Source organism: Tenrec ecaudatus, chromosome 3 (assembly GCF_050624435.1).
Source record: "Tenrec ecaudatus isolate mTenEca1 chromosome 3, mTenEca1.hap1, whole genome shotgun sequence".
In the NCBI taxonomy this organism is placed as follows: Eukaryota; Metazoa; Chordata; class Mammalia; order Afrosoricida; family Tenrecidae; genus Tenrec; species Tenrec ecaudatus.
In genome coordinates this window covers 14,410,538-14,419,079 of record NC_134532.1, presented here as the reverse complement: position 1 = coordinate 14,419,079, position 8,542 = coordinate 14,410,538, and the positions used below count along the sequence as shown (strand labels likewise).

At 44.0% G+C, this 8,542-nt stretch overlaps 1 non-coding gene across 1 annotated transcript; it reads right to left on the bottom strand.

Moving 5' to 3' along the window:
• Positions 1-7,396: 7,396 nt before the first annotated feature.
• Positions 7,397-7,587, bottom strand: LOC142443875 (U2 spliceosomal RNA). Its single transcript, XR_012783603.1, has one exon. It is a non-coding gene; the product is annotated as a U2 spliceosomal RNA (small nuclear RNA).
• Between the last annotated feature and the right edge of the window lie 955 nt (positions 7,588-8,542).

The window sequence follows — 8,542 nt, the reverse complement described above, 5'->3', positions numbered from 1 at the left end:
AACTTTAGGGCACTCCCAGAGGGCCAGAGAGACATCTCTGTGTCCTCCTGTATCTTTAAACTGATGCCTCATTGATGACATATTCTTATTTTCTTTATATGTTTAAGTCCTGTGTTTCTTGTATATTGTTTTTTTTCGCTGTGTGTTGCTTGCTCGCAGTCCTGCTTGTCTTCCATGATTGTTTAATTTTTTTTTTAGCAGGTGAAGTGAAACCATGGGACAGACAGTCCACTCGAGTACAGTGCCTTTTGAATAATTTCTCTGAGTTTTCTAAAAGGTCTATGTTAAGTTATGGATTTTATAAAAAAATTCGTCTCATCTCAGGACCTTTTCTGAGAGAGATTGGGTTGCGGCAGTGTCTGATTGAACCTCAGTGGGGACCTTTTCCCTATCTCTTTTATACCAGGTGCAGAAATATGTCTACAGAAAACCAGGTCATCTGGATCAAATCTCCTACATAAATGTGTAAATTGACATAGCCTCTAATCCTCCTCCGCATATTTGGAAGTTTCTTCCCCACAAGCGGGTGGCAAGGAATAGGAGACTCAAGTAAAAATAAGACGCCCCAGCGACTTTACCCTGTCCTCCGAGTGCTGAAGGGAGCTTGACACCCTTCCTCCACCAGGAGCCCCTCTTGTGGCAGCCAGGCCCTCCTGCTCTGCTTCCTCCTCCATACCCACCTGCTGGGGCGGGCTCAGCACCTGGTACTGCAGAAGCTGCCTCATTCAGTCCTCCCAACACGGAGGGTGTGTATGTGTGTGTAAAGGTATACGCTGAGGCAGCATGCAAACAGGGCAAGCCTGCTGAAGTCCCGGTCAGTATTTTTCCCTTGAGACAAACTGTTCCTCCACCCGGGGTGGACCAAGCAGTCCCCTTCATGGTGTGTGTCCCTTTCTCCACCAGTCACCTCTACAACTGGAAGCAACAAAACCCGTCCATCTCTGATAAGCCCCAAGGCTTAATCTCCTTATTAGAAACTATTTGTCATACCCACCAGTCCACTTGGGATGATTGTCAGCAACTTTTACAGGTTCTCTTCATGGCGGAAGAACGGGAAAGTATCCAGAGGTCACCACGGAAACTGAGGTACTGTGGTCCACCTCCCTGCGCCCGGTACCTCAGCCCAAAAGGCAGAACGTATCGCCGTGACACAGGCACTCAAGCTGGGAAAAGGAAAGTCCGTTGATATGTGGGCAGATAGCCGTTATTCTTTCACTTCAGCTCACTTCCATGGAGCCTTATCAAGAAAGGGGACTGCTAACCTCCGAAGGAGAGGAAAGTGAGCACAAGGCTGAAACACAAGACCTCCTTTGAGCCTTGTGGGAGCCTAAGCGTCTCGCTACAATCCATTGCAAGGTCCATCAACGAGGACACTCAACGGTGATCCGAGGCAACAACCTGGCTGACCAGGCAGCCCAGAAGGCAACATTGGCATCACCAGGACCAGTAATGGAACTAGCAAATACAGAAGGCAAACAGCCTCTTACCTTGTTACAGCCAAACCTGCCTACTCGCCTGCTACTCAAAACAGAAATGGGAACTGGCACACCGGTTAGCAAAAGGGGCTGGTCAAATAGCTTGTATTAAAGACCCTGACGGGTGGCTGATTCTCGCTGGTCCCCGCAAGTTGGTCCCAGAGGAGACTGGCAGGGAATTGGTGGATCAGTTGGATCAGACCATCCATTTGGGAGGAAACAAACTCTACTCATATCTGTCTAAAGGATACAAAATTCCAAATCTTCAAAAGTGGACACAGACAATGGCCGAAAACAACCCAAGTAAACAACCACTGCCACCACCACCAACCCCCTCCCCCCCCCCTCCACACACACACAGAACACATCAGCCACCCCAGCCACGAGAGCGAGGACATTCCCCGGTCAATACTGGGAAGTTGACTTTGCCGAGGAAAGCCAGGACTGTATGGTTATAAATATTTGCTGGTCTTTGTAGATACCTTCTCTGGTTGGACAGGGGCTTTCCCAACCAAGGCAGAAACGGCCACCGTGGTATGCAAACTGCTGTTAACTGAGATCCTCCCTAGATTTGGCATTCCCTGGTGCACTGGCTGTGATAATGACCCTGCCTACATGGCCCAAATTTCTAAAATGATCAGTAAAATGTTATGTGATAGCTGAAAGCTCCATTGTGCCTATCGGCCTCAAAGTTCAGGTCAAGTGGAGAGAATGACTGGAAGCTTAACGAAAGTATTCGCTACATTATGCACAGAAACTGGCGAAAACTGCCTAAGACTTTTGCCTTTTGCTTTAATGCGCATCCATTGCACCCCTTACCTTAAAAACCTTGCGCCTTATAAAATTATATATGGTAGACGCCCTCCTTTCCTACCTAGGGTTGGAATGGAGCAGTTGGCTCACCTCACTAATATTGAACCTTTAAAGTCTATACAGGCTGTGCAGGGAGTCCGCAACACTAACAACGCCTTGTTGCACCGCCTCCACCATCCAGACACCGCAGGAGATCCCGGATCGGAGCAGTCACATGGATCGGGACCCTTCCATGACCTAACCTCAGGCGACTGGGCCTGCGTCAAGCGGCACAAGACCCCTGCACTAGAGCCAAGGTGGACTGGGCCATAGCAGGTAATCCTTACCACTGCGACCATGGTAAAAGTTGCAGGCAAGTTGCCATGGATCCAGTACACCCAAGTGAATAAAACCATGGTGGGGCATGTTCCCAAGGAATGGACCATACAGAAAACAGACAACCCACTCAAGGTAAAGCTGTGAAAGCTGCCCTAATTGAACGAATCCTGCTGTGTAGTATCAGGATCAATGCCAACCCCCATTGACTGCAACCATACATGTGGACTCTGACAGACTTTACTACTGGCACTGACACAAACACCAGCACCCCCACCGTGCTTGTCCCCACCTTTGAATTTGATTTATGTACCCTACCCCGTTTAAGCAAAAAATAGCAATTAACTCAATTTCACATTATGGCTATGATGGGGGTGGGGGGGCTGTCTTTTAAAAGAGTTAATGGTGTAGGGATGCAGGGATAGAATGGTCGCTGTAAACAGATATATATGCGTACCCAGCCGATGGTGGCCCTTCATGCCAGCCTAACACCGAGTTTTATTGTGCCAAGAGGGGATGTGAAATTATGGTAGCTGGCAACAACCTGGCTACTTCTTCCCATTTTTGGAGAAAAGGACATTATCACTGGTCTGTATGCCATGTAGGGGCTTGCAAGTTCATAAAGTGACAGGTTAAAAACCACCAATCACCAGAATGGGTAACTGGAAAAACCTGGGGAGTTAGATTATATGTCAGTGGACCAGATCCTGGTGTTATAGTTATGATTCAAAACTGGCTTGCTCCTACAAAACCTGCCCAGCCTATTGGACTCAACAAGGTTCTAAATCCTCCTGTAAAACCCAGGCCCACATCCCTGCCTCATGTTACCAGGACTTATACCTCCGAAGTAACCTCCACACATAGCCCAGAGCCTGAGGTAGCCAAAATAACCCCCCCACACCCCTGTGTTACTAGAAGTTAAAACCCTAGAAACCTTTTTGGCTTTTATAAATGCTACTAACCCAAACTTCACCAGCGATGGTTGGCTATGTCTTAACCCGGCACCACCCTACTTTGTAGGAATTGGATCTAATGATACCTCCTTAGTAGCCAACATCACACTGTCCTATGATAATAACAGTGTGTGCAGGTGGAAGGAAGCTTGGGAAATGTCCACCTTAACTCTGGAAGAGTTACAAGGGAAAGGACACTATTACCAAACCAGCTGGAAACCCCAACGGTATAGTCGGTATTGTGCCAGTGTTTCTGTTATACCCAGTTCCAAGGAACCCATTCTGTTAGTAGCCCCACCAGGAATGTGGTTTGCTTGTTCTACTGGAATCACTCCCTGCCTGTTCTCTACAACCTTACTCGCCTCTAACCATTCTGGACTTTGTATATTGGTTCATATTTTACCCCAAGTGTTTCTGTATTCAGGGGAAGCCGGGAGGCAGCATTTTAACACTTATTCCAGAGTCAAAAGAGCCCCCCATATTGGTTCCTTTACTTGTGGGACTAGGTGTAGCCAGGTCAGCAACAGTAGGAATGGTGGACTTAATACAAGGAAATGAAAATTATAAAATTTTAAGTCAGCGAACTGATAATGATTTACTGTACTTAAAGAAGTCTTTCAGTTATCTAGAAAAATCCCTCAATTCCCTTGCTAAAGTAGTATTACAAAACAGGCGAGGATTAAACATTTTATTTCTTAAGCAAGGCAGCCTTTGTATGGCTATGGGTGAAACTTGCTGCTTTTATGCCAACCATTCAGAAATAATCAAAATACCTTAGCTTTAGTCAGAAAAAGATTAAGCAAGCGAAAAGAAAACAGAAAAAGCCAAGAAAGTTGGTTCCAGCAAATGTTTAGCTGGTCTCCATGACTCACCACCCTAATCTCCAGCCTAGCAGGCCCTCTGCTTTTGCTTTTAATAGGACTAACTTGTGGCCCGCTAATCATCAATAAATTAGTGCAGTTTGTACAAGACCGAGTGCAATCTGTCAAGTTGTTGGTACTAAGTAAATCGTATGACAGGCTAGGCCAGAGTGAGCCCTTTCCACAGCCCTATGAACGCTTGCACCTGGAAGATTCACAGGTGGAATTACCACAGGCAGGAATGTGATAGTTAGCCTGAGTGGAACCATCTTGTAGCAGTCTCCATTTTGTGTCAAGCTATGGGATTCCCCTCAGGTTAAGGTCAAGCAAACATTTGCCAGAAAAAGCAGCTGCAAGATAAGGCCACACATCTATCTCAAAGGAAAAACGACGTTTCAAAATGTCAAGGCTAACTGCAAAGTCTGCTTCTGTTCTTGCATATTTGCACAGCTGAAAAGGCCCCATTGTTTACCCCCCTATAAAAACCCAAGTCCATGAGCGATGGAGACCAGCCATTCTCCCTCTCTTCAGGGAGCTGGTCCCTGCGCAGGTTTTTTCTCTTTTCGGTCCCCCTTAAATAAACTGTTTAGCTTCTTACCAGAGACTGAGTTGTTCTTGTCCGGTTCATGTAAAACACTTCCACTAATGATGTCCTTCATCGGGTGCCTTCTGTTTGTGTCTTTGTATTCTCTTTGTCTCTATTATGACTTAATAAATGTTCTCCTTAAGTTATATTTGAGATTGGAGTCCCTTTTGCAGTTTGTAACAGAGCACAAGCTAGTTTCTGGTGGCAGAAATGAGTGAGGAGGCACACACAGGACAGATCTGTTCTGGAGACCCATTTTCAGTATAGTTTAAAGGGAACACTTGTTAACTCTTAAGAAACACAGACAGCACAAAGACACAAACTCATCATCTGGATGAGGGAAGCCACCTACAAGTGGAAATGGCTTCCCAGGTTCACAATTGAGATGTGAACTAAAGAGGGTGTGGGGGAGGGGCAGGGCAAAGGAAATGGTCATAAAAGCATGATTGGTGGCCAATCAATACATCACAATAACAGACACTTGTTTGATACTGACCCAGGGCCTCTGAGACCCCTGTACAGTCTCATTTGGTAACCTCCATCAAGGACCCAGACTTGGAAGCTTATAAGCAAGACCGCCCTCCCCAGATGCCTGGAGAGAGATGAAGGTAATCCTCACTCCAAAGCCCTCTGCCTGAGGGCCATGTTACCTACAACCTTGCTTCCTAGACAGAAAGCACTCAATGGAAGCTTACTCTGTGTGGGCTCTGCAATCTATGTGAGGACTAAATCTATGCGGGGATCTGGGGCTGTCACTGCTACTGTGCCCTTTTGCAAAGCAAGGTGCTGAGAAGTTAAGCTCTAATACAGACCTTGTTGATCAGGGGAGTGGCCTGATGACTGCAAGGCTGGCCTCTCCTTTCAGTAAAGGCCATGCTGGGGTCCCCTGCTCTCCTGCCCGATAACTGACAAGGAGGGAACCAGCCCTAGGCAAGAACCCACCCTCAATCAGGCCTTTCTGGCCTGAGGTGTGAGGGTGAATGAGGGGCTCTGGGCAGGAAAAGGGGACTGGCATATTCCCAAGACCTAAGGCAAAGAGGCTTGTAACCAGCTTAGAAAGGATTTAACTGGAAATATCCCAGGGGGTCGTGGCGACCTGGAACGCAGGCAGACAGGATGCAGGAATAGTAATATCTGTGGGGATCTGGGCACAGCTGGGGATGCAGGGTCTGTAAGGGACTCTGAGCCTGGGTTGAGCATAGAAACAGAGACTCACTTACCCTCTGGGGACGCTCAGGCTGCACCTTCTCAGTCAGAGGAAGTGAGTTCTGCAGGAAATTGTGTCACCTTGTAGGGGTTGGGTGTTTCCCAAGGGGCGGGGTCTGGAGGTAATGAGGGCCTCCTGGAGGGAGGGGCCTGGAAGTGAAGCTCAAAGCCTGGAGTGGCAACCATTCCCTTCTTAGTATCTTCTTAGTCTGGAAGTTCTGCTAAAAGCTCTTCACTTGGGTGACCCGGCTTGCATTTGAAGCACCTTGCATTTGAATCACAATAACACACAGCCTGGAGATAAAGACAACCTGACAGAAAAGTGGTGGGTGGAGGGCTTGCTTCCCAACTTCTTAGACTTGTTAATTAGCAATTCAGGAAAAGTACATAATATTAAAACAAAAAAAAAAGTTGAATGGGCTAAGGCTTTCCTTTAAGAACAGTTCTAAGTAGACAGAGGTAATAAAGTGAGCACAAACCTGATAAAAATGGACCTTGTCTTAGTGACAATAGAACACATCACTGAGTGATTGAAATTAGCAATTCAGAGAGAAAGAACACCTCATTAAATTAGCTGGGGAGGTTTCTGATCTATTTCATTGTTTCACCTATAATCACATGGGTTGTCTTTTCTTTATCTGAATACATCTAATGTCCCATTCAATACCTTATGTACATTGGTCTGTCTTTGATAGTCAATGATCCACAAGATTTTTACCTTCCCAATCTTTAGTGTGGCCAGGATTGTTTATCATTGCTATTGAAACAGCAAGTGAAAAAGCAGAATTTGGACTCACAATGAAAAGTGGTCAGCGATCATCAGGCAACCACGGAAAAAAATAACTTAAAAGACTTTTGACAGAGGACAATTTCTATTGGACACTGAGATAGAATGAATTTCTCTGCCATGGGAATGTGTTCCTTATCAACTCTGGAAGAAAGCATATTGCAATTTAAAAACCAGCAACAACAGTTTCTTCCCTCTTTTCTCTTGTCCCAAGTCTTAGTCTGCTTCTTAACTTATGTCTATTTGTCTAAGCGTTTTACTATGCTGCTCTCAGTTTCCAGCATAATTGATAAAGTGACCAATGGGGAAGGTCGGTGGGGGGTGGGGGAGGTTCTTGGGTCCTTGAATAAAAATTTGGTCTATATGGAGCAACAAAAATTTTCTTTCTTTTTTTTTTTTTTTTTTGGTGCACCGTTCCTGGAAGCACTGCAATACCAGGTCGATGCGTGGAGGGGACGGAGCAAGCTCCTATTCCAACTCCCTGCTCCAAAAATCCATTTAATATATTGTCCTCTGATAGAGAACGTATCAGATATTAAACTGATAAGAACAGATACTACACTTGATCTTAGCCAAAAGGCCAAGAAGCGATCATAGAATGCAAAAACAGTATTGTAATATATTTTTTCAAATTTCAACATAAGTACAATTTACAAATATAACACATTAAAATTATGTATAGTATTATTTTTTTCATGGACATATTTCTCATTTGATTGAAGTTTTTGAGTAGATTGCTGTCGTTGTTTAAAAGGTCATGAAATTTATCCCAAGAATTTGTAAAATTATGTCACACATGAAATTGCTTTCAAAGTCTCAACACTTAATTGTGATTTTTCTGATGTACACACTTTATTTTACATAGAAAAAACACATTCAGTCGCAGCATTAGTGCCTGGTAAGGACAGCAGGTATTTCACAATTTTTAGTGCATTATTGTATGGAACATGGTTTGTTTCAAAATGATGAAATATTTCTAACCATTTGTTCTCTATTATGAGTTTTGCTGATGCCCAAGGTTTAACCTTTTCCTTATCAATATATTTTTAATAATTATACCTCATTAAAAAGATCATTTTCAGAAATAATACTATATGGGAAATTTTGAGTAATATGATCGAATGATTTTTGCACATAATTCCATTTAAGTTCTTGTTTTAATGAAACCCAATGAAAATGTTCAATATAATTATAATGTACTGTCCACTCTTCTAAATAATCCATGCAGTTACTATAGAACTTTTCAGCGTGATTCATGATATCTGCACGATTTATTGCACCGTGCTCTTCTAGCTGGCTTATACTATTATGGATTGTTAACGGAAGAAAAATATTCTCTAACTGCTCTTGCCACTGAAATTCTAAATTATTAACTTCATTTGCTACTTCGATTACCAAAATTTTGTCACCTTTAATAAGTTTTATAGTATTTTGAAAAAGAGCTGCTTGATTGTGTGAAAACTCTAGCCAAATGTTTGAAGATTCCTTTTTTAAAAATTCTTCTAAAATTCTAGGACATTTATCCTGTGATAGAAAGTAAGATTTCA